This window comes from Miniopterus natalensis, chromosome X, assembly GCF_054644295.1.
Source record: "Miniopterus natalensis isolate mMinNat1 chromosome X, mMinNat1.hap1, whole genome shotgun sequence".
In the NCBI taxonomy this organism is placed as follows: domain Eukaryota; kingdom Metazoa; phylum Chordata; class Mammalia; order Chiroptera; family Miniopteridae; genus Miniopterus; species Miniopterus natalensis.
In genome coordinates, this window is record NC_142103.1 from 9367308 (window position 1) to 9395094 (window position 27787).

At 37.7% G+C, this 27787-nt stretch overlaps 1 pseudogene; it reads right to left on the reverse strand.

The window, feature by feature from the left end:
- Positions 1–230: 230 nt before the first annotated feature.
- Positions 231–26613, reverse strand: LOC107525777 (oxaloacetate tautomerase FAHD1, mitochondrial-like; annotated as a pseudogene).
- Positions 26614–27787: the final 1174 nt, after the last annotated feature.

The following is a 27787-nucleotide window of genomic DNA, read 5'->3' on the forward strand; positions in this document are numbered from 1 at the left end:
AATTCTGGGGAGCTAGTGTACAGCATGGTGTTTATAGTTAAAAACACTGTATTATGTACTTGAAAATTGCTAAGAGTATATTTTAATGTTCTCATCACAAAAAAGGTAACTATGTGAGGTAATGGGTTGTTAACTAACTCTACTGAGGTAAGCATTTAACAATATATAAATGTATCAAATTATCATGTTGTATACCTTAAACTTAATAAAGTTATATGTTAAGTATATCTCTATAAAGCTGGGTTAAAAAAAAGAGACCCCGGAAAAAGAGCAGTCTTTAACCTAAGGAAATAAGGCACTAATGATGAAATTCCAGGAATTGGGGCCATAATTTTAATCAGAATTCTTAAATTCTATCCTTCAAGTCATGCCATAGATAGATGCTTTTTTGATCTTAGGAAAAAAAGTTGCATGGTGCTTTTTATTTTTGGTTTAGGTTTATTCTATTTATTTTTAAATGATAACAGTAAAAACTATGTTGTATATACTCTTGTATTTCTTTCTTAGTTCATAAATCCTGGAATCAATTCCCCAATCTCTTTTTGCTTCTATTCTGGCCTGCTGCTAAGCTCTCCCTCTCTTCCTCCCAAAGTGTGGAGGGACTAAGTGAAGACATACTGGCCACACTAATTTTTCCAAGGGTGACCTCAAATTTGGATTTTTACTTTAAAGTAGAACATGAAAATTTCCTTTAGGACAGTTTCCTGTTTTGGATCAGTCTATTAGTAACATTTTGCCAGTAATAGCTGAAGGAAAAAAGTCTAGGTGGAAAAGGAGAGAGGAAAAGAGAGAATTCATTCTTCACTTACCATTTTAAACTTCAGCAAAAAATGATTTATTGATATTTCTTTCCTTAATATTCATCTATTGAATAAACATTTATTGAGTGCCTACTGTGTGCCAGGCAATGTAATATATGATTTCACATGTCCAAATTATTTTTAAAAACATTTATTGATTGATTTGAGACAGAGGAAGGGAGGGAAAGAGAGAAACATTGACTTGTTGCTCCACTATGTATGCATGCATTGGTTGCTTCTTGTATGTGTCCTGACTGGAGATTGAACCCACAACTTTGGTTTATCAGGATGATGCTCTAACCAACTGAGCTACCTGGCCAAGGCCACATGTCCAAATTTTTAATTTCTCACACAACTCTATGAATTAGAATTGTCACTTTACTTTATAGGTTAGAAAACTGAGGCACAGGGAGCTGAAATGACCCTCCTCAGAACACATTGATGGTAAGTTTTAAAATAGATTTTTTTGGTTTTCAGAGCTACTGTTTTTTCCACCATCCTCACAGCTGCCTCTCCACTTGGAGTTGTTGTAGAGACTGTACTGTGAGCTATCAAAATATTAGCAAAGGTATGCACTGTTGTCCATCAGATGACAGCATTTCATTGGCCTAATTTTGCCAGTCTATTTATTTAGTGTCATAGAGTAAATTGGTTCAATATAGACAAAGGATAGTGTTTTTGGCTTCTTGCCCAATCAAGTTTAAATGTACTTTTAAAAATGTCTCCTTCAAAAACCAGTCTTGTTCTTAATGGGGAAACACTGGAAGCATTCCTGCTAAAGTCAAGAGAAAGAAAAGGATGCCCACTATTGCCACTATTATTTAACATATTTTATGGGACAATGATTTGAAAATTTTATTCTACAAGTATCTTTAGATGAGTATCATGATTAAGAAAATGTGAGAAACACTGATTTGAAACATGCTTTTCAAATCTACTTGCATATTTTAAGTCTTGAACTATTGATCCCAGAATAACCCACTGAAAAGTCTTTACCAGTCCAGTTTTTAGGAAAGTAAAGTAAGTTTTCTGAACATTTGGTTTGATACATTCTCCTCTTTGGTAGCATCACAAATACTTTATTCTGATTGTTTCCTAGAAGAAACTGTTTCTTGTTTCCATTTCTGGCCCAGCATTTCTAGATTATGTTTTCCTAGGAGAGTCCATCTTCCTTGAGTTGAGGCATAACAAACCAAATAAATCATTAAAAAAAAATTGTTTCCTTATTAAAAGATGGTCACATTAAAATACATTTGTTGCTCTGTCTTGTTCCCTTTCTTCTTGAAACTCTTTAGATGTCCGGGTGCTTTTCACCATAAATCTCATATTGATGACTCTGAATATCATTTTCTTTAATGGGTCCAACTCCTTTTGATGTTCTGAAGATATCTCATTCTCCAAGGTCATTATCTTAGAAATGTAGCTAATGATATAGGATATGAAAAAAATCATGGAGGATGTCTCACCCTCCTGTCTGAGTTCTTCATTGACCTTGAACCAGAGCTTCATGTTGTGAGGGTCAGAGACCTTCTCTTTGGCTTAAAGTGCTTAGCCAGTGTCCAGGGCAGCCCTTTCTTCTTGTATTCATCCTGCACATCTCTGGCCACTATGTCCAGGCACAGATCATAGCTGGCTATGTAGTTCATGGACAGAATCTCTGGAACAGTGCAGCAGTTCTTGCCCATCACTGTGCTGTTTGAGCTCCTGGTGTAAGTTGTGATTTCAGGCAAGCATGAGGATGGCCAACCTTTGGGGTGTAGGTGGTGGATAGTTTCAGGAAGAGGACAGGCTCACTTGGCACTGTGCTGTCCACCTCTTTGGGGTGGTCTGTGTAGTTCCTGCCCATGTGCATGATATTTTTCCCCACTTTCAGAATTTGACAGCCCTTTGGAGGTTGCCATGGCTCTTACTCTATTTAACATTCCATTGAAGGTATTAGCTAACCCAATTAGGCAAAAGAAAGAAGTTAACATTATAAAAATTGGAAAGAAAGAGATAAAACTATTTCTATTCATAAATAATATAATTGTTTTATACCAGAAAACTAAGAATCAAATGAAGAAATATGACAAACATTTAAGAAAGTTCAGTATGTTATCAAGATAAATAAATTCAGTAAAGTAGCATGATACAAAGTAAATATCCAGAAATCAGTTGTATTTTTACATACCAATAATGAACTATCAGAAAGGGAAACTAAGAAAACAATCCCATTTATATTTGCATTAAAAACTAAAATATCTATGAATACATTGAACAAAGAGGTAAAAGACCTATATTAGAAAATTTTAAGACACCGAAGAAAGAAATTAAAGAAGATACAAATAAATGGAAGTATATGCTGTGCTCATGGATAGGAATAATTAACATTGTTTAAAGCCCATACTATCCAAAAGAATCTATAGATTAAATGCTATCCTTATGAAAATACCAATGGTGTATTTCACAGAACTAGAAAAAATAATCCAAAAATTTATATGGAACCACAAAAGACCCCTAATAGCCACAGCAATCTTGAGAAAGAAGAACAAAGTTGGAGGTATCATGCTACCTGATATCAAATTATACTATTAGACCATAATAATCAAAACACCATGGTACTGGCATAAAAACAGATATATAGATCAATGGAACAGATTAAAAAGCCCAGAAATAAACCCATGTCTATATAGTCAGTTAATTTTGACAAAGGAGGCAAGAATATACAATGGAGTAAAGACAGTCTATTCAATAAACGGTGTTGGTAAAATTGGACAGATACTTGCAAAAAAAAAAAAAAAAAGCCAAACTAGGCCAAATTCTTACACCAGATACAAGAATAAACTTGAATCTTTAAATCTTTAAGTCTTTAACTTAAATGTAAGATTTGATACTATAAAAATCCTAGAAGAAAACATAGGCAAGAAAATCTTCAACATTTGTCTTAGTAATATTTTTTCTAATATATCTTCTCAGGCAAGGGAAACAAAGTAAAAAATAAGCAAACTGGGGGAAGATGGCACCACTCTGACAAAAAGCAGAGCGCCCTTGCTCCCAGCCACGGATTTGATTTACTGCTAAAACACTGCATAACCAACTTGGAAATACAAGAGAAATATACATGAGTGGACATATTTTGAGTAAAGAGCACTGAAGAAACATTACAGAGTCTGCACCTATACAACAGCTCACAAGACTTGATTGGAACTAAGCCACATAGTTAGGCAGCCTGAGAGGAAAGTCCTTCCAAGAATGGGTCAACAACAATCTAGATCCAATCACAGCAGGAGAGGCCAAAGAACCCACAAAACGGACACCCACAAAAGGGACATGCCTAGAGCAAATAGCTAAGAAGTATAAGGAAAACACACCTCTGGGCTCCATTGGACATACACTACAGTATACCACCCCACAAGACTGGGAGACAGCAAATATATCTAATATACAGATACAAACACTAAGAACCACTAAAATGGGGCGACAAAGAAACAACCCCCAAAATAAAGAAAAGGAAAAATCACCAGAAAAAGACCTTGATGAGATAGAGTTAAACAAGTTATCAGAAATAGAGTTCAAAGTAATGGTTATAAAGATGCTCAAGGAAATTAATGAGAACAACAAGACACTTAATGGAAAGGTCCAGGAACTTAGTGAAAATATGAAAAATGAGCTAGATATCATAAATAAGAAACAAGCAGAAATGAAGAATACTATATCTGATATCAAGAATATGCTGGAAGAATTAAAAGCAGGCTCAATGAAGCAGATGATAGAATAAGTGAATTAGAAGATAAGGTTTGAAAAAAACACTCAGAGCAGCAAAAGAAAAAAACAATAAAAAGCATGAGGACAGTCTAAGAGAGCTTTGGGACAACATGAGCAAAAGAACATTCACATCATAGAGGTATCAAAGGGGGAGGAAAGTGAGCAAGGGACAGAGAACTTGGTGGAGGAAATAATGGCAGAGAACTTCCCTAAGCTGATGAGGGAGAAAGCCACACAAGTTCAGGAAGCACAGAGGGTTCCAAACAAGAGGAACCCAAAGAAATCCACTCCAAACACATCATAATTAAAATGGAAAATGTTAAGGACAAAGAAAGAATATTAAGGGCTGCAAGAGAGAGACAATCAGTGACCTACAAGGAAACCCCCATAAGTCTGACAGCAGATTTCTCAACAGAAACACTTCAGGCTGGAAGGGATTGGCATGAAGTTCTCAAAGTAATGAAAAGCAAGAACCTGTAACCAAGACTACTTTATCCAGCAAGGCTATCATTTAAAATCGAAGGTGAAATACAGAGCTTCCCAGACAAAAAAAGGCTAAAGGAGTTCAGTACCATGAAACTAGCATTGCAAGAAATGCTAAAAGGACTGTTTTAAGAAGAAGAAATGTTGAGAGAAAGCTACATTGGCATAAAGGGGAAAAGTGGCATTAAATAAGTATATATCAATAGTAACCTTAAATGTAAATAGAATAAATGCTCCAATCAAAAGACATAGGGTAGCTGAATGGATAAGAAAACAGGACTCAAATATATTCTGTCTACAAGAGGCCCACCTGAGAGCAAAAGATTCACACAAGCTGAAAGTTAAGAGATGGAAAAAACTATTCCATGCAAATGGAAATGAAAAAAAAAAAAAAAAAGCTGGAGTAGCAATACTTATTTCTGACAAAATAGACTTCAAAATTAAGACAATAACAAGGGACAAAAAGGTCACTACATAATACTAAAGTGATCAATCCAACAGGAAGAAATAACCCTTATAAATATATATGCAACCAATATAAGAGCACCTAAATATATAAAAAATTTCACCCGGAGGGGCATGGCTCAGCGGTTGGGTGTCGACCTAGGATACAGGCAATTGGGGTTCGATTCCCAGTCAGGGCACATGCCCAGTTGCAGGCTTGATCAATGACCCTCTCATCATTGATGTTTCTATCACTCTCTCTCCCTCTCCTTTCCTCTCTGAAATCAATAAAGATATTTAAAAAATAAAAAAATAAAAAAATAAAAATAAAAAATTTCTTGGTGGATTTTAAGGGAGCGATCAACAGCAACACAATCATAGTGGGGGACTTTAACATCCCACTGTCATCATTGGACAGATCATTAAGGCAAAAAATCAACAGGGAAACAGAGACCTTAAATGACATTTACACCATGGAGTACTATGCAGCTGTAAAGAAGAAAGGATCTCATACCCTTTGGGACACTATGGATGGACCTGGAGAATATTATGATAAGTGAAATAAGCCAGGCAGAGAAAGACAATCATCACATGATCTCATTTATATGTGGAATCTAAAGAACTTAATAAACCGATGAACAAAATGGACTCAGTGACATGGAAGCATGGATCAGACTGACGAATCTCAGGGGGAAGGTAGTGAGGGGTGGGTGCAGAGTGATTAACCAAAGAATTTATATGCATATATGCATAACCCAAGGACACAGACAATAGTGTGGTGAGGGACTGGGGAGTGGTGTGGGTGTGGGTTGAAAGGGGTCAATGGGGAGAAATGGGGGAATCTGTAATATTTTGAACAATGAAAAAAATAAACAAATGAGACTTCTTAAAACTAAAATGTTTTTGCACAGCAAAGGAAATCAACAAAATGAAAAGACAGCTCACTGAGTGGAAGAACATATTCATCAATGATACATCTGATAAGAGGAAACACCCAAAATTTATTAAAAACTTATACAACTCAACACTAAAAAACAACAACAATATACTTTAAAATTGGGAAAGGACCTAATAAGATACTTCTCCAAAGAGGACATACAGATGGCCTATAGACATATGAGAAGATGCTCAAACTCACTAATCATCAGAGAGATGCAAATTAAAACTACAATGACATATCGCCTCACACCTGTCAGGAATGGCTACCATCAATAATTCAATAAATAGCAAGTGTCAGAGCAGCAGCTCAGGAGGTGCCAGGAACATAATGGGAGGAATTGAATTGTCTGGTTTCAGGACCCACCCCAACAGAACCAGGTGGGTGCCACATCTAAGTCTCCATCAAACTAGCTAACACTGTTTCCCTTGCCCTGGATTCCCTGAGACCCCACCCCACCCAACTGGCAGGCCCATCCAAGCTTTTTCCAGTGGCTTTCCCATATAAAAGGCCTCTTGGCTCATGCTTTGTACTTTGCTAAAATCTCTCAAGCAAACAGCACTTAGCCACTGTATACCCCATACCTCTTGCTAAGTGGCCCCAGGCAGGAAACTAACTGCAGTCAGCCCCAGTTCACAGCTTGGCCTCTGCCAGGCATGTCCAAGCCCAGTGCAAGTAGCAGCCATCTGCAGATCACTTTGTATGGCTCTTGCAGGTTGGCCCCAGGCAGGGCATAGGTGGTGGCTGAACTTGCACCTCCTTGGAGGCCATGAGCCAGTGCACCCAGTGGTCAGCCTCAGAGCATGCTGGGTTAAAACCCAATCACCCCCAAGAACAACACAATCAAGGAACGGACTCGGTGGGCGCCAAAGCCCCACTGAAGGGAGTCTTGCTCCATGGAGTCATCCCCTGCACAGCAGGTCCTTCCCTGTAGTCTGGGTGTCAAACTCTCCCAGTGATGTGCCAACAGCAATCAGGCGTCAACTACAATAGGGCAGTGCCACAGCCTACACAGGGGGCACACCTGAGGCGCTCAGCTTGGGTGACAGGGAGGATGCTCCTTGAGCCTTACAAGACACCCACTACATAAGGCCACTCTACCAAGTCCAGGAGACATAGCAGCTCTACTTAATACATAGAAACAAATACAGGGAAGCAGCCAAAATGAGGAGACCAAGAAACAGGTCCCAAATGAAAGAACAGGAGAAATCTTCAGAAAAAGAACCAAATGAAATGGAGGCAAGCAAACTACCAGATACAGAGTTCAAAACAATCATTATATGGATGCTCAAGAAACTCTGTGAGAACTTCAACAGAATAAAAAAGGATATGTAAACCATAACAAAGAGCCAGTCAGAAATAAAGTATACACTAATGGAAATGAAAAATAATTTATAGGGAGTCAACAGTAGTGTAGATGAAACAATCAGCAATTTGGGATATAAGGAATCAGAAAACACCCAATCAAATAGCAAAAAGAAAAAAAAAAAATTTTAAATGAGGATACTCTAAGGATCCTTTGGGACAATTTCAAGTGTACCAACATTTGCATCATGGAGGTGCCAGAAAGAGAAGAGAGAGAATAAGAAATTGAAAACTTATTTTAAAAAATGACAAAAAACTTCCCTAACCTGGTACACTAAATAGACATATAAGTCCAGGAAGCATAGAGAGTCCCAAACAAGATGAACCCAAAGAGGCCCACAACAAAAGGTTAAAGATAAAGAGAATTTTTAAAGCAGTATGAGAAAAGCAGTTAGTTACCTACAAGGGAGCTCCTATAAGAGTGTCAGCTGATTTCTCAACAGACACTTTGCCTGCCAGAGTTAATTGGCACCAAATATTCAAAGTACTGAAAAGCAAGGACCTAAAACCAAGGTTATTCTACGGCAGGAAAGCTATCATTTAGAATCAAAGGATAGATAAAGAACTTCCCAGAAAAGAGAAAGCTAAAGGAGTTCATCACCACCAAACCAGTATTACAAGAAATGTTGAAGGGTCTTCTTTAAGAAGAAGAGAAAAAGGTAAAAAAAATATGAATAATAAAATGACAATCAACACATATCTATCAACAATTTTTTAAATACAAATAGATTAAATGCTTCAATCAAAAGAAATACAATGACTAAGTGAGTAACAAAACAAGACCCTTACATATGCTGTCTCCATGACACTCAGTTCAGAAGTAAAGACACACACAGACTGAAAGTAAATGGATGCAAAAGATATTTCATGAAAATGGAAACAAAGCAAAACAATAAAAGCTGGGGTAGCAATACTTATACCAGACAAAATAGAACTTAAAACAAAAACTATAACAAGAGACAAAGAAAAACCCAACAACCAGTCTGAGTATTCATCCAAAGAAACCCAAAACACTAAATTGAAAAGACATATACATCCATGTGTTTATTGCAGCATTATTTACAATAGCCAAGATATGGAAGTAACTTAAGTGTCAATCAATAGATGAATGAATAAGGAAGAAGTGGTGCATATATACAATGGAATGATTTGGCCATAAAAAAATGAAATCTTGCCATCTGCAACAACATGGATGGATCTAGAGAGCATTATGTTTAGTGAAATAAATCAGACAGGAAAGGCAAGTGCCAAATGATTTCATTTATATGTAGAATCTAAAAAACAAAATAAATGAACAAGTAAAACAGAAACAGACTTATAAATACAGAGAACATTTTGAAGGTTACCAGATGGGAGAGGTGTTGGGTGGATGGGTGAAAAAAGTGAAGGGATTTAGAAGTACAAATTGTTACATAATAGTCATGTGGATGTAGAGTACAGCATAGGGAATATAGTCAATAATATTGTAATAACTCTATGTGGTGTCAGGTGGGTAATAGATTTATTGAGGTGTTCACTTCATAAAGTACGTAAATGTTTAATCATGGGCTTGTACACTTGAAACTAATATAATACTGAACATCAACTGTAATTTTAAAATAAGATAAAAATAATTTTAAAAATTATATACCCTTCACATATGCAAACAGTTTCCAGTTAGAAGATATAATGTTAGAGAAGATCTCCATTTTAAAGAGCAACAAAATGTTTAAATACCTAAGAGTAAATGTATAAGAAATGCACAAAGCCTAGATGACGAATACTTTCAAACAGTTTGATGTTTAGTACCTAAACCCATTAATCAATCCTAGTATCACTAGAAACAACCAGGGATATATATGCCTTCTGATGTGATGATGTACTATGAAGTACACAGCATCAACTAAGAAGTACCCTTACTAAAAATTTTGAATGTGAATTTTATTAAGCCTTTATAGCTATTTTCTATTTATAAGAAATATGAGGGGTAGAATAACAAATTAAATAAAAACACAATGAAGCAATCAGACAAGTCCAAAACATGAAAAATTCCATAGGACAATTGACCACATTTCTTTAACAAATGAAAGGCATAAAAAGGGAGGAAGGGTACCACTACAGATTAAAAGAGAATTAATAGATGTAACAACCAAATACAATGTGTGGAACTTGTTTTGATCCTGATTCAAACTAACTGTAAAAAAAAAAAATTAGAAATCATTGGGGAAATTTGAATAAGAACTGGGTATTATATGATAAGCACAAGGTATTTGATAATTTTGTTAGATGTGACAATGGTCTTGGGGTTATACAAGAAAATGTCCATATTTTTAAGAGATGAATACTAAAAATATTAAAGGAGTGAAATGCCATGATATTTGAGATTTGTTTTAAAATAATACTACTTGGCTGTAAAAAAGAAGGCAAGCTTACCCTTTGCGACAGCATGGATGGACCTGGAAAGTATTATGCTAAGTGAAATATGGCAGTCAGAGAAAGACAAGTACCATATGATTTCACTCATGTGGAATCTAATACAGTCCCATTCTGAGGTACTGGGGGTTAGGACTTCAACACATTAACTTTCAGAGAACACAATTCACCTCATAATACATTTTAATCTGGATAATTTTATGGAGATTATTGTACTAAACCCTTTGGTTTTGTGTATGTTTAAAAATATATATTAAAGAACATTTAGAAAAGGACATAAGAGTAGATCTGAACTTATTGACATACATGCTCCATGAATAAGAAAACTCACCATTAGAAAGATAGCAATTTTCCATAAGTAAATTTATAATTTTTTAACACATCCCAATAAATATATCTACATTTCTTTCCTGGAACTGAACAAGCTTATGTAGAAAAATAAGTAAACAAGAATAGCCAGGAAAACTCTGTAAATGAAGAGCAATGTGGTGTGAAACAGCCTTACTAGATATTAAAACATACTTTGGAGCCTCAAAAATGAACACTGTGGAATTGGTGCATGAATGGAAGAGGATAATAATCCAAAAACAGGCTCAAATGTATATAGCAATTTAATATATGATAAAGGAAGCTTTTCACATCAATGGGGGTAGAAATGAACTTTCAATCAATGATGGACAACTGAATATTCATACTTCACATCATATATCGAAATAAAATTGAAATAGATCAAAGATTTAATTTTTAAAAATGAAACCATACAAGTACTAAAAGAAAACTCTGAAGTGAAGAAGGCCTTTCTAACTATGATTCAAAATCCATAATTAAAAAATTATGAACAAATTTTACTTCATGAGAATCGAAAACTTTTTGTGGCATACGACAAGAGACACATACCATAAGCAAAGTCAAAAGACAAATGACAAAAGGGCAAAAATATTTGTAACTCATATCACAAAGGGCTAATTTCCCTAATGTTTAAAGAATTCCTAGATTGAGGAGAAAAGTCAATAGCCAATATTATATTTTGTTTATTTTTTTATTATGTGTTTCAAGTGAACAACATTATAATTAGACATTTATATATACTACAAAGTGATCACCCTGAAAAGTCTAGTCACTATCCATCATCATGCAATTTACCTCTTTTACCCCTTTCACCTAACCCTAACCCCCTTCCCCTCTGGTAACCACTAATCTGATCTCTGTATCTATGAGTTGATTTTTTTTGCTATGTTTGTTCATTTTTTTGTTTTGTTTTTTTGTTTTTAGATTACACATATAAGTGAAATCATATGATTTCCTGGTGTTACTTATTTCACTTACCAAAATACCCTCAAGGTCCATCCATGTTGTCGCAAATGGCAAGATTTCATTATTTTTTATGGCTGAGTAGTATTCCATTGTGTGTGTGTGTGTGTGTGTTCCATAGCTGCACCAATTTACATTCCCACCAAGAGTATATGTGGGTTTCCTTTTCTCAACATCCTCTCCAACACTTCTTATTTCTTGTCTTGTTGTTAATAGTCATTCTAACAGGTGTGAGGTGATATCTCATTGTGGTTTTGATTTGTATTACCATACACAAAAATTAATCCAATATGGATTAAAGAATTGAATGTAGGACCTAAAACCTTAAAATTCCTAGAATAAAACATAGGCAGTAAGCTCCTTGACATTTGTTTTAGTGATAATTTTATAAATATGACTCCAAAGGCAAGGGAAACAAAAGCAAAAATAAACAAATGGGACTACATCAAACCAAAAAGCTTCTGCACAGTGGAAGAATTTATCATCAAAACAAAAAGGAGGAGGGACCTGGAGAGTATTATACTAAGCAAAATAAGCCAGTCAGAGAAAGACAAGTATCACAAGATCTCACTTATATGTGGAATCTAATGAACAAAATAAACTGAGTAACAATATAGATCCAGAGACATGGAAGGATGGAATAGACTGATGAATCTCAGAGGGAAAGGAGGAGGGGAGTGGCGGGAAGAGATTAACCAAAGAACTTACATGCATAACCCATGGACACAGACAATAGTACAGTGAATGCCTTGGGGGTGGGTATAGGGTAGAGGGGGTCAATGGGGGAAAAAGGGGACATCTGTAATACTTCAACAATAAAGATAAATTTAAAAAAGAACAGCAACAAAAACAAACAGGAAACATACTGAATGGGAGAAGATATTTGTAAATCACATGCAATGAGGCATTACATCCAAAATATATTAAGAACTCAGACAACTCAACAAGAAAACAGACAACCTGATTAAAAAATGGCAGAAGATCTGAGTAGACATTTTCCCAAATGAGATAAATAGATGGCCAACAGGCATATGAAATGATGTTTAATAACCAATATTTTTAAAAAGGGGTATGGAACTACATAAACAGATAGTTCAGAAAAAAAAAAAGAAATCCAAATGGCCTTTAAACATCTGAAAGGATTCCACTTCTTTAATAAAAAATAAAAAAATTGATAATCTGCCTCCCACATGCTCCCCAACTGGGAATCAAACTGGCAACCTGGGTAAGTGCCCTAACCAGAAATCAAACCTGCCACCTTTTGGTGTAAGGGACAACACTCCAACCAACTGAGCCACAATGGCTAGAGCTACCCTGAGATTCTTTTCCTCACTTATCAATTGGCAAAAATTCAAAAATTTGACATCACACTCTGTTGATGAGCCTAGAGAAAATAAGGACTCTCAAACACTGTTGGTGAAACTGTGTATTGGTACAACACTTGTGCTAGTTTGGTAGGTTAGCCATAACGAAGTACCACAGACTGGGTGGCTTAAACAACAGAAATTTATTTTCTCAAAATTATGGAGGCTAGATCAAAATGCCAGCAGGATTGCTTTCTGTGAGGCCTCTCTCGGTGGCCATCTTCTCTCCTCTGTGTCTTCAAGTGGTCTTCCCTCTCTGCATGTCTGTGTTCTCATATCCTCTACGAATAAGGAAACCAGTTAAATTGGATTAGAGCCTACCCTAATGACTTACTTTCAACTTAACTACCTCTTTAAAGACCATATTTCCAAATACAGTCACATTCCGAGTATCTGGGGGTTTGCACTTTAACGCGTGAGTTTTGAGGGACACAATTCAACCCATAACAACCATTATGGAAGGAAATTTAGAAATAGCTATCAAAATTACCAATATAGTACCCTTAACCAGATTTTGCTTCTGGAAATCTATCCTGCAGCTATACTTGTACACATATAAAATGACATACATCCAAGGATATTCATTTCAACCTTGTTTATACTAGCAAAAGTTTGGAAACAACCCATGTCCACCAATAGGAGACTATTTGAGTAAACTATGCATCACTGACACAGCGTAAAATTATGCAGCTGTAAAAAGAAATGAGTAAGCTCTTTGTGCACAGCTAAAGAGAGATCACAACGACATCTGAAGTAAGAAAAGAAAGGCACAAAATAGTGTAATAGCATGCTACCTACATCTGAGAAATACATTCATATTTACTTGTAAAGTACTTGCATAAAGAAACACTGAAGGCTAAATAACAATGACAAAAAAGTAACAAAATTGATTACTAATGGGGTACAATGGGGGCACAGAATAGAGGGGGCAGAAGTGCAAGTGAGACTTTTCTATATATTTCTTTTTATAAAGTTTTCATTCTTAAATTATGTAAATTCAAAAATAATTAAGATTGTTATACATAAAGCTTGACAGTTCAGCCATGAAATTTCTAGTACAATGTGTGACTTACTCTAGTCCTTTTACTTTTGAGAATGACTATTCTATATTTATTGAAGCTTCATCTCTGGTTTTCAAATTGTGCTCTTGTGAGATAAAGAAAATCCCCAGGGGTTGCAAATGTTTCTTTATTTTTATTTTTCTTTGAAGAAAGGAACTGAGTTTAAGAGGACTAGAAAGAGTCCAGCTGGATTTGATGTTGACCAAATAGGAGATTGCCCAGGTGCTATTGATCACCAGCACTCGGCAGCACAAACGCCCTTGGGTGTGCATCACTTCAAGCAAACAGAAATGTGCCCTGCTGACAGTAGGGTGCCTGGGTAAGGGTGTGGGTGGAGTGGGGAGGCCCAAGTGCACTGCATCCAGCTGAGAGCGAGATTCCTTGAGAGAAAGCCCCCTTCCTGTCACAGCACCCACAGCACTCTGAGCCTGCTTGCAGCCCAACAGCCTCTCTGAGAATGCTACATTTAAAAGTGCAGTTTTTGGATGATTCCCAGAAGATTTTTGTGGTTGATGTAAGTGGAAATTACATTGCTATTATTCCTTTATTATTCATTCAATAATGGTCATTTGTGGACAGCCCATTAGCCAGCAATGTTATGTCTTCGTTAGGACTGAATGACGGAGGACTGTGGTTTTTAGCTTTGGAAAAAGAGATCTGTATTTAATATCACAATGTAGCTCATGTTTTCCCATTAACCTTTCTTCTAGAACAGGTTCTCTTTTCTCAAGGGACAACAAAAGCAATTTTTAAAGATATGCTAAATATTCGTAAAAAGACAAAGCAGCAATAACTTTGTTGTCCTACCCAAAAAGGTATTATTGCTCATTGAAATAATTTGCCCATTAGTCTCAACCTATGAACAATTATGGGGAGAAAACTGTGGTTCTGAGGGAAAGGAGAAGGGGAAAGCTATCCTCCGTTTCTGAAGAAAATCTATGGGCTCTTGGGTGAGGGTAGAATTATGCAATTGTAATGAGAACTTCAGGAAGTAATGACAAGTATGAAACAGAAAAATAAGATAAGAGACTACTTAGTTTGATTTAGTACTTGTAGTTCAGGGTTCTTAATATCATTCCTAGCTGTAAGATGATTGCGTAAAATTATACCTCATTTATTCAAGAAAGAACAAATGTATTAAACGCATCATTTGGGGCTCATCTTCCAGTATAGTAAGATATGTACATTTTGATGTCAGGTTTTATGTATGAGCATTTTGAAATCTTCTATGATTTTATTGGAACAAAAATGCAATTTTCTCTGATTTACATTAGCTACTAACAAAGAGCAAATAGTTTATTTTCTTTTAAATTCATACAAAATGCTGGTTGTTTTCTTTTATACATAAACTAACAACTGCTGTTGGTTGTGTGGGTAACCCATTTTTCAAATGAGTGTTTCATTTTTATTTGAATAATGTGCTTTGTGGGTGATGACTTCATGGCTTCAGATGCTGTTCTGTTCTCTTCCTTTCATTTTTATTTGCAAAAGGCATTTTAGGTCCACGGACCTGAATGGTTTGTTTTTGTAGCAAATAGCTTCCATTAGAGGTACAAGGCATTTCGTATTGTTTCTTGGAACTATATTTAAGGAGTAGAAAATGTCTTTTGAGTAGTTTATCCATTTGCAGGCTGGTGGTGTACACTCACAGCGCTCCAGTACCTGAGTTAGTGTGCTGGGTATTCAAAAGACACTGCTTTAGGCTAAGTTTTTAATAGATATTTCAAGCAACTCAAAGAGAAATCTTTGACAAAAAGTGACAGAAGAACTTTCTGAATGTTGAGTTCAAATTCAGATCCAATTAAATGGGGGAGGGGGGAGGTAAAGTACCATAGCTTCACAAAATTTTCCTTCTGAGGAGCTGATTCCAGCAACTTGAATCCAGCATGATTTGTCTTCAATTCAGACTGTTTCTTTCCAGCTGCAACACATTGTGTTCCTTGGGAAGATAATGGGAGAGATTTGATACCCAACAATTCGGGTGTCACAGCATCTGATTCTTTTTGCTCTGTGGAAGGCTGTTCTGTAAGTAGCAATCATGGTGTCACTGAGAGTGGCAATAGCACTAACTGTAGTCCCATGAGCAGCTTTCTCCTGAGGGGAATGGAACCTTAAGTTAGCAGCCAGTTATACAACAGTGTCTTCTCTCCTTAACAAGAGTAGACTGATGATGATGATGATAGCAGTAATAGTGAGTTACAAATGAATAACACTTTGACATTTACAAAGTCATTTCACATCCATTAGTTCATTTGACCTTTCATTCCACCCTGTGAGTGAAGGTAGGAAAAAAATTAATCTTTTCCCATTTTGCAAATAAAGAGATAGGTGCTCAGAGAGCTTAAGTGACTTGTGCAGAATTACACAGCATATAAATGCAGAGCTGTGGCTTCCAATCCAGAACTCTCCCCACTATTCAATGTACAGTTGCATCCATAAGACTCATCTGCTAATAGCCTTCTAGTCCTGTAATATTGCTCATGCACATTATTTATTTTCTGTTGCTCTCAAAGGGCAAAGAATTTGGCATACAGTGAGCCTTTGATAACTGGTGTCCTGAGGAGCTATGTGAGAAACTGGTTCTTAGCAGTCAGGGAGAGCATGGCATGAATCTTTTCACTGATTCAAAAGCTTAAAAAGCAACCTAAACATTTCCTCTTTTATTAGTTCTAATATCTTAAACAGGATGAAGAAGTGCTTGGAGCCATAATGGAGAGAACCATTAGCAGCTAAGGAAAGCCACATGGAAGGGCTTTTGCTACCAAAATTGACTGAAATCTCAAGAGGCATGGATCAGTCTCAGGGGGAATTGTTCTTCAAGAAAAGATTTAGAAAACATAATTGGCTGCATGGGGAGAAATAATGGAATCTTGGGCATCTGTGTTGATTTTACAGAAAGTATGGTAGTAGAAATATGAAAAGGACATATGATCAGATAGAATAATGTCTCTTGGGTAAGGCTAATTGGCATCTAGAATCCTTTACCTCCAGTAGCAATATCTTGGTGAATTTGTTGGTGTACAAGATCTGGCTCAGGCCTACATACTCAGGAGCCTGATGTGTCAGCACTTCACAAGAACTGAAGTCAAAAACTGTTATTTAAAATCAGGATGTCAGTGTCACTATTTACAGTGGGATTGGGGACACTAAGTCTTCTCATCAGTTACATCAAATACCAAATGTCAGAAAAGTCAGATTTAAAGGAATTAGACATATGATTCTAATATTTGATGGCCTGATAATACATCCAACTCCACGAAGGCCCTGTCATTCAGACCATTTAGTCACTCATTCATTCATTTAGTTATTTTGTTAACAAATTATTATTGAGATCATAATATGTTCCAAGCCCTGTTCTGGGCACATTAGACTCTACCATATGGGTAGGTAAAGTACTTGAGCAAGGGAATGCTCTCGCCTGGGCAGTGCTGGCTTTTTTTTTCTCTCATTGCATGGTTGAAAATCTCCCTTTGTGATTGACCAATCTGTCTTTAACTTGTTAATGCCTTTAATTAGCTTACAGAGAAGAGTGGCTGGCCCGAAACATCTTGGTTTTTTGAAGTTTCTTTGAGTGTCTGTACTCAGAGGCACCCTGTGTTAATTTTACAGATCAACTCTGAGAATGTTTGTCAACCTTTTTTGAATTTCCAAAAATATTTGGGGAATGGAGGATAGATATGAGACTTTAGAATTGCTGGAATGTGCCTACAGAAGTGTAATCCAATGAAGAAAATGTATTTAGTGAAAACCTTATCTTACTTTTCAAGCTTTCATATTTATTTAAGGAAATTGATTATTGTTAAATATCAACATCATCCTTGGTGTGGTACTTATCATGGACTTCATATCTTTAGATAATCAAGGAGGGCTCTCTAGTATGATGATGGGAGTGGGTAAACAAGAGGAGAAATGTGATGTTTCTCTCTCTCTCCCCCTCTCCCGTCCTCTCCCTAAAAAAAAAAAAAAAATCAATAAAAACATATTTAAAAAGATAATTGCAGATTTTAGTGTGAATTCAGTTTAGTCTCTTCATTATGGGGACTGGAACTTTTCTTGACAGAAAAAGGGAGGACAAGACCAAATCTAAGGCTTTCTCAGCTCTTAGAAATAGTAAAGAAGGTCAGGTTTCTAGCTTGACTATGAATCCTCCCAATACCTGCGCATACCAGTAGCAGTAATGAATGTTCTTGAAGGAAGACCTTTTTTTTTTTTTTTATCCTCACCAGAGGATATTTTTTTCCATTGCTTTTCAGAGAGACTGGAAAGGGGAGGGGGGAGAGAGAGAGAGAGAGAGAGAGAGAGAAACATTGATGTGAAAGAGACACATTGATTAGGTTGCCTCCTGCACGCTCCCAGACCAGGGCTGGGGATCGAGTCTGCAAACCAGGTACATGCCCTTAGCTGGAATCAACCTATGACCCTTCAGTCTGCAAACCAATGTTCTAACCACTGAGCCAAACCTGCTAGGTCAGGACGACCTTTTTTAAAAAGCCTGGACTGTTTGCCTATCTTGGGTTTAGATGGAAAGTTTTCAAAAACAATAATCCCATCATTATATTTGACACAGTTCTGTCTGCTATTCCCCTGTGTGCAGCAGTGCTGTTTTTGTAGAAGCACAGTGGAGGGGGAAGAACAGCTATTGTTTGTGAATTTTCCTAACACATAATTCATTTTGATAGTTTCTGGAACCTAAAGTCAAAATAAGAGGTTTGAAACATCTCAAATCTTAACATTTACCTGATTGCTAAGTGACTGTATCGTCAAGCACAGCTGGTACCTAGTGGCTTACACAGCAAGAGAATATGGTGAGTTGGTTTACCTCATTCCTTTGAGAGCCCGTCATAAAGGCCACCAGACCACATTTTCTGAAGGAGGCAGAGGGCAGGCAGTGCCAGACTGAGCACTATTCAAGATAAAGAACACCTAGTGATTTTTTTATTGATAGTGATATTTATCCTTGGATGATTGTCCAGGAGCTGGCTTTTCAATTTTTAAAGATGAGAGATCTTTTATAGTTTTGTCAGTGATGAAATACATTACTCTCTTATTCATAAGGAAAAGCTGTTCCAGCTCCAATGAGATGGAATTTCTCTGGTGTAGTAAAATATACCTGGATTTGGGGCTACAAATACTGTGCCATTTTAGTGGTGTAACCTCTTATCTCCCTGAGTTGTTGTGAGGGGTAATATAAATGATATAATGTATATTTAGAGTCTGATAATGTAGGATAAATTTGTGCCACTTACAAGGTGTGTGGCCTTGGGCAAGCCACTTAGCCTATTTGAGACTTAGTTATGTCAACTCTAAAAATTTGGACTTGAGGTGTCAGGGAAAATTTTCCAAAGAATAAACAATTTAAGTTCCTGAGTAGGAGCTAAGGAGGTAAAGAATAAGAACTAGGGTATAGGGAGGTTTATGGTGGTCTACACAAAGGAAAAATTGAAAGCCAATATGCAAAAGAGAACATGTCCTTTCAAGGAAAAAGGTCAATCTGAGTAAATAGTGGAGTGTTGAAAGGAAGATGGAGAGTATTCTTTGGAAATCAAGATGAAGCACAGGTAGTCAGAAGCTAGATCATTCAGCCCATGTGGTCTATATATAAAGTTTAGACTTTATTCTGAAAGTGATAATCACTAAAGAATTTAAGAAGCTTAAAATGTAGATATTAGCATGTGCTTACTAATTAATTTATCCATTCATTTGCTCAGCCAATATTTAATAAGATGTATTCTAAGTGTTGGAGATGCCAGGTAGAATCTGAATAATAGCTTCAAGTTCATAGGCTCCAATATAGTCAACCTATCTCCTAACACATGCTCAAACATCAATATTCTAGCCTGCAAGTGAATGGGGGAGACAGACAGGAAGGATTTATACAGCAGATGGTAATGAGGTAGAATTTCTAGATGCATTTGATGCTGGTCTACATATGGGAGATGAGTGAGGAGGAGTCTAGGTGACCTTCAGATTTCTGGCCCAGGTGACTGTTTGGATGGTGGCCCCCATTCACCAAGACAGAGAAGAGAGTAGAAGTAGCAAGTTTAAGATGGGCAATAATAAGTTTTGTATTGAATTTATAGATTATAGAAAAAGAAACACATTTGGAGTTGGGGAGACCAGAGTTCTAGTACCAGCTCTAACAATTTTAAGGTGTGGAACTTCACATGGGTCACTTCACCTCTCTGAGCCAGTGCCCTTATCACTAAAATAGGGATAATCATAGCACCTACCTCACAAAGTCATTGTGAATATAAACAAAATTCCAGAGGTAAAGTTTCTGACACAAAGTAGGTGCTCAAAGCATGTAAATTTCTCCCTCCCTGGTTTACAGACCTCTTTATTTCTCTAGTTTGCAAATCAACATAGAATGGATGTTCACCCTCAATCTGGAGTTTCTTTTGATAAGCTTGATTTTGCCAGCACACCTCCAGGCAATAGAACTTTGTTTCCCCAGGTCTTCACTTCCTTTTGGGATTCCCAAGGTTAATTTATCCTGCCTTTCTGAGTGGTTTGCTTTTGCTTAGTCAGCAGTCCCAGGGGATTTGCTCTTCCCCATGGGTCATTAATCCTGGGAGGGTCCATAATAACTGTCTAGAGTTACCTAAAATAATGTTGGGCTTCCTTTAAGGAAACTGATGGAAATAGCCAAACCCTTTGTGATTAACTATATTTTAAATTACTCTGTGGTTAACTTCTTAATCCTTTTCACCTTTTCATCCATTGCCCTATCTGAGATGTAAAGTACAGCATAGGGAATATAATTAATAATATTGTAATAACTATGTATGGTGTCAGATAGGTACTAGTTTTATTGGAATGATTACTTCATAAGGTATATAAATATCTAGTCATTATGTTGTACACCTGAAACTAACATAATATTGTATGTCAACTGTAATTGGAAAATTAATTTCAAAAAATTAAAAATAAAAAGCTTAAAAAATTGCTCTGTGGTAACTACTCATAGTAATGCTAACACAGTTCATAATAATGGTAACAACAATACTACTGACTAATAACATCGATAGCCTCTGTTCTAGGTGTATTTTACATATACTATCTCATGTAATGTTCACGAAAATCAAATGAGTATCACTATCTAGGGGAGTTATATAACCTCTATGTGCCTTGGGTTTTGTCATCTGTAAAATGAGGATACTATTAATACCCACTCCATAGAACTGTTACAAAAGTTAAGTGAATTAATATATCTAAAACACTTAGAACAGTGGCATAAAAGGTTTTGCTGCACTGATGCCCCATGAAATTTGGCTCCAAACTTAGATGGTAAATATGTCTTAATAGTCTTGTCCAAACAGCAATATCCAAGTGGATAAGGCCAGGAATATTATTGTTATCTTTATTTTACAGGCATGTAAACTGAGGTACAGAAAGTTTGACTTATCCAAGGTAACATTGCTACTTAAGTTAATGAGTGAGCTGGGGTTCAAGCCCCAGTTGAGCTTCAAAACTCTGGCTGGTTATTGGTTAGGTGGTAGACTTATGACTCAGGTGAGATTGCTGTATATGTTGTAAAGCTTCCTAGTTTTCCAGGACTTCCTGATGTATCTTCTAGTTTCAGGCAGCCAGTCCTACACTAGATACTCACTCAGTGTTTGATGATGGGCTAACCAACAGACTGACCATAACAACTCATCACCACCCACTTGCCTGTACAAAGAAATTCAACTGATGGAGCTTCTAAACCATGTTAGGAAAATCATCCTGGAATCTAATGTCCCACCCTAATCAATGTAGGCCATTTCTCTGCCAAGGGTTTATTTTTCATTGCAGGGGGCCCCAGCTGCATGATGAATGCCTTTGTTTAAAGTACTGAGTTTGCTTTGCCCCTCATAGCCTAAGGTTTGTTGACTCAGAGAATAAATTGAACTGAAAAAGAAAGAAAGTGCTTGTGCTTTGTCTGGCCCAAGGCCAGGCTGAGCAGTGGCCAAGGGTGGTTTAGGTGCTCCGTCTCCCACCTCTCTAGGGGCCCCATATCTTCTGCTGTCACCTGGCTGCCAAGCTGCCCTTCTGATGTTAGAGCTCAAAGAAAAGGCCTGGACTCAAGCCTTCCCATCCACAGCTGAGTGAATGGTGGTTGGGTGTTTGTTCAAGTATGCACTCTTGGGAATCTCTATGGAGAGTTTCAGTTAGTTGGGGCCTTGACACTCCTTTGTTCATCCCAATGCAGAGCTCCATCTGCTGCCTGGGTGCTAAGAAGCACTAGCTGAGGCTAGAGCTCTCAGCAGAACTTCTGAGTGAAACTGGCAACATTCTTCTGAATTCTATAGGAGTTTCTCTCTTTCTTTAAGTGCCATTTACTCTGTATTAGTATCATTGTTTGATCTGCCACAAATACAGTCATATTACACTAATAAGAGCTTAGCTTTAAATGGTGCTTTAAGAGAATGAAGTTGTCAGTTGCAACCAAGAGAGACTGAGAAATTTTTCAAACTGACTGAACTGACTCCAATCTCTTGAGGTCAGAAGGCTATGGCTTGAGGGGCAGAACCACCTGGGAGGTGGCCAGACTGCCTAGCAATTTCCTAAAAGAACCAGGAGCCTACCATCCCAGAAGCAGAGATCAGTGCTGGCTTTTGTGATACTAGTTGCCACTAAGCAGTTTTGTGCCAGACTGTCAGAACTGAAAAAACATTTGGTTGGACCAGTTCCTACACTGAGAGATCCATCCATAATAGACTATTTGAACCACAGGATGTAGTGGGGAATTGGCCAGTGAGGTGCCAGAGCAAGGCACCATAGGGAAGGTCTACTGAAGGCTGAAAAGCTTAGGAAAAATGGAAGGTGACTGGGGGGCACTTCTTTAGGGGCTGTGGAACTCTCTAATGTATAGCTGGTATGTTTTAAACACAGCTGCTGTGCAAAAACTACAATTATTACTCCCACAGAATCTTATTCCAGTCCTATTTCCTCTATTCTCTCTCTCTTTACCCACTTCCTCATTCTCTTCTGGGTCCAAGGTGTGAGGCCAGAGAAGGGTGGTTTGTCTGGGTGAGTTGACCCCAGGCCCTGGAAGCACTTAGGCATGGTGCCTCACCACTAATCGCTGGTCTCAGCTGTCTTAAACAAAAGGTATTTTGTCCTCTGAGATTCCATCTATGGTGATGGAATTCACCTTTCAAAAAACTTAAACAAAGACAAAGGTTTTCCATAATTTTATATTCAGAACATTTTAAGTGATCGCAAGAGATCTGTCACAAATTTACTGTCATTTGCCTTTTACCCTATAAGATATTTTCTGACCTAACTTTGTTCTAGGGATTTCCACTTGCATTATTTCATATAATAATTAGTTAATAAGTTTGTTAGATAGGTCTGATTACACTACTTCATTCATTCATCACTCATTTAACAAATTCTTATGAGCCCTCACTGCTTCCATGCACAGTGGTAGCTACTGAGGATGCAGAGAAAAATAAGAAATAGTATCTGATCTCAAAGACCTCATAGTCTAGTAGAACAATTAGAAACTAAAACAGGTATGTACACTACAGTGTAATGTATACAAATGACAGTGGCAAGGACAGTTTTTTAATAGCACATGAGAGGAGGGGCACTTAACCTAGATTACAGTGTGTGTGTTGAGGGGATGATCAGACAGGTTTTCTTGAGGGGAATAATGTCTAACATAAGTCTTAATGACCAGCACTAATTATTTTTTAAAGATTTTTTTCTTGATTTTTAAAGAGAGAGGAAGAGAGAGGGAGAGAGAGAGAGAGAAACAGCAATGATAAGAGAGAAATAGATCGGCTGCGTCCTGCACACCCTGTACCAGGGATCTAGCCTGAAACCCGAGCATGTGCCCTGTCCGGGAATTGAACCAGCAACCTTTTGGTGCATAGGAGGATGCTCAACCAACTGAGAGACATGGGCCAGGGCCAGTACTAATAATTTATATATGTGTTAGATAGTTAGGAGAATAAGGAGCAGAGTTGAAAGTTTGTCCAGACGAAAGTAGAAACATAGGAAAAGGCTTGTGGAATAGCTCAATCTGATTGGATCTTAAAACTGAGGGGAGATAATGCTATGAGAGTGGTGAGAGAATGAGAGATGAGTTAGAAGAGACAAGCATGGGCCAAGTCATAAAAGGAATTTTTCATATGAAGAAATCAAGGTTCAGCAAGGTTAAATATGAACCCAAGGTCATAAAACTGCAAGTAGGTCCTTGAGCCAAGAATTAAAAGTACATGTGTTGACTTCAGAGCCCAAACTATTTCCCCGATAGCTTGCTGCCTCCAAACTTCTAAATATGTTGGGTTTCATGGCCTCTTATTAAGTAGATGTTTTAAAAGGCATTATTCTTTAAAGGCTTCTTTATAGAGTTTCTGTGAAATTCACCTGTCAGAATAGAGTGGCTTCCAACCTGCTCACATTCCTGCTGGGGGGCATCATAGTGAGCACTTTTTAGAAATGGAGTAAAACTCATTCTAGGAAAGAAGAGACAGGAATGGAGCGCAATGAGGAAAGGGAGGCTAAGAAGAAGGGACACTGAAATAATAAGCAGAAGGAGGGAAAAGTGAGTCAATAGTACATTCAAAAGTGAGAAAAGATGACAAAGAAAAATAGTAACTATGAATGGAAAGAGTGAATCACAGGAACAAGTTTTAGGTGTTTCGGTGATCTCTTTCTTGTCCCTCATACACTTAGCTTACACTTAGCTATTAGTTTTCCCTTTATACTTAGGCACAACCTCGTGTAATAAAACGAGTTCATTACTGGAGACCAAAAGATCTGTGTTCCAGTCCCAGTTCTGCTTTTAACCTGCAGTAGAACCTTGGGCAAGTCTCTTCCTTGCTCTGAATGTAAATCTCTCACTCATAAAATGAAGGGCTTGGACTATGTTACATCTAATGGTTTCTGTTGTGTCCCAAAGTCTCGTATTGCTAAATAAACACATTATGTTTTATCAACCTGAAGTTAAAAAAAATTCCAACTATCATTTGGAATCTGGTTGCACATCATGTGCACCACATGGATTTAATGCTAAAGCATTACATGGAAACAAACAATTATAATTGTTTTAATTACCCAGAAAAGCTAGTAATTTCGACAAGACATAGGAGCACTGTCTTGACAATGCTATTATTACACTGTCACTTTTCAACAGCCTTTCCAATATAGGCATGGTAATTTCAATGTTCCAGGAGCAAGGGCAAGATTAAGGTGGTAATCTTGTCTTTTTTTTTTCTACCCCCCCCCCCCTTAGTATGAAGGGTAACTGAGCAATGAGAGTCTCTTAGACAACATCCAACAAAGAGTATGAATCAGATGCAACCTGTCTAGGAAATTGCCAGGCCTACACAAGGCCTCAGGCAATGACAGATCATTCCCTTGTAGACTTAAAAAGGTATCTGCCAGAAAGAATCATTTATCAGGAACTAGACTAGCTCTCGGATTCCAGAGTTCTCTTCTGAATTTAGTTTACTCACTATCAATGTGACTGTGGATAAAGAGGGTGGGGGTCAGGCAGTTGCTCAGTTTGATTCTCTAGGACCCCCTAAGGACACCCACATGGGATGGAAAGCTTTCTGAGCAGTTAATTCTGAGCAAATTTAAGCCTTCCATCTGTCACACATGCAGTATCTTGAACTGCTTTGTGTTTTCAGAAATAAAATAAAAACCAGTTGTAATTTGGTGTGAATTTCACACATGCACAAGCAACTACAAGGGTTGTGTCTCTGCTTACTGCCACCATGAAATCTTAAGTACCCAGTTAAATTGTGCCTCCCTCCAGGGTTTATTGCTTAGTCCCATGTGCTCTGGGGAAAGTGCCTCAGTTGACTTCCTACTTATCCTTTGTTCTTTTATGTCTTTAACCGCATCTTTGCTCTCCACCAGATGCTGAAAAGCTAGACTGCCTGCAGAGAAGGCTCCATTTTAGAATGAACTGCTGCTACCTGGTAATTAGCCTCTCACCACTCTCAGCAGTTCTCTTTTTAACAGAAGTTCAAACCCACTCCCCACCCCCTCACCCCTGCCCCAGAAGGGTTACAGCCTGGACAACAATTTCTCCTGCCCTGCCGCAAAGGAGCTCCATTTCCTAGTTCTCTGGGTGATTTATGAAGCTCAAACTTTGAAATTATGTTCAACTTCTTTCTCAGAAAACTGGTTGCATATGACTATATCGGTAAATGTGTAAGATATGTGCCTTATTTTTTTTGCAATTTGAGGATATTTACATTTTTAATAAAAGGTAAAACAGTCCTTTAAGAGGAGCAGTTCCAGGGCTTAATCCCTAAGGGATTCTGAGATTTCTGGAAGTAGCTTGTAGATGATAGAAAAGGAAAAAGGCTTACCTTTGGAAGGTTCCAAACTCTCTGTAAATGAGGCGCATACCTATTGCTGTTATAAACAGAGAAATGGATTGAAGTGAAGGAGTATATACTAAGCTGCAGAACAAACAATGCGTAAAGGTGAATAAAAGGCAGCCAAATGTAGCCTAACTTCAGCCATAGTGTGTACAAGTCCTGCCCCAGTGAAAGGCAAAAAGGGAAGCAAGCAAAGAGAATTCCAGGATCTCTAGGCTTCTTCCTCTCTCTGATCTCCTCAACGCCAGTGGGACTTACCATGGAGAAGGGTCTCACATCTTATATCTCACTACCACTGCCAAAGTCCACAATACTGTCTTCAATCACCGGAACTACTACAGCAGCCCCACTTGGTCCACCCATCACCTGTTTTGCCCCAACACTCATCCACTCCTTACAGACTTGTTCCTCAGCGTGGCCCACAAAGTAGCATCATCAGTCTTACCTGAGAGTTTGAGAACTGCAGATTCCCAAGCCCAACCCCCACCTATTGAATCTGAATTTGGGTGCCATTTTAACAAGATGCCCAAGTGATTCATATGCACTTTACACTTTGGGAGGCTCTGCCCTAACTACTGTCAGGATGGGGTTTCTAAAAGACAACTCTGATCATGTCAATTCCCTGCTTTAAATCATTCAGCTACCCCCACCCAAACTCTGCCTTCAAGTATATGGCTTCTTCTGCCACAAAAAGCCTGTTTTGGTAAGGCTCTTGCCCACTTTTCCAGTCACTGTATCTCACTTGCTCCTTTAGGAATGCCACACTGCTTGAAGTTTCATTGTTCACACCAGGTTTTCTAATCTCCTCTGCCTCTCACACTCTTCTATCCTCCTCTTAACCTGGCCAGCATCAACTTTTGCTTCCTGTCTTGGATTAGGTGATGCCTCTGCTAGGATTCCATTGTGCTACACCCTTTCCCATATTTCTGGGTTAAGTGCTCTTTGGATGTTATCTCATATTACCTCCTATATGTATGCTTCCACAAGGGCAATTAACCCCGACTACTGCAATTACCTATTGATGTGCTTACCTTGCCTGCCAGCCTACATATTCTTTGGTGGTAATGCCTCTGTCTTGTTCTCCTAGGTATGCCTGAAGCCCAAGAAAGTTCCTGGCATAAAACAGGTGCCCAATAATATGTGTTGAATTGCAGGGACAGTGGAAAGGGTCACAAAGAAGTAAAGACAAAGGCAAGTGTGTGAAAAGTAAACCTGGAGTTTGGGCAGGGAAAATTACAACAGGAAAACAAAATGAACTAGAAAAAGAGAATAAAGAATGGAGAAAGAACATGCTAAAGGAGAGGTGAAGTTTTTGCTCTTTAAGTGTTTAAGGAGAACGTTAAGACAGATGAAGCAGTTTTTTGTCCCTGTGTTTTTGTGTGACTGTTATGGTTGAGCCTTATCTACGAAAATGTGAAATCAAGGTTGTTAACATGACTGAAGAACAACTCATTTACTTGCCACTGGAGGAATGGTCAACAAGCATTGGTTTCTATAAGGGCAAACTAATTTCTATGTGTGTAATCCCTAATATTCC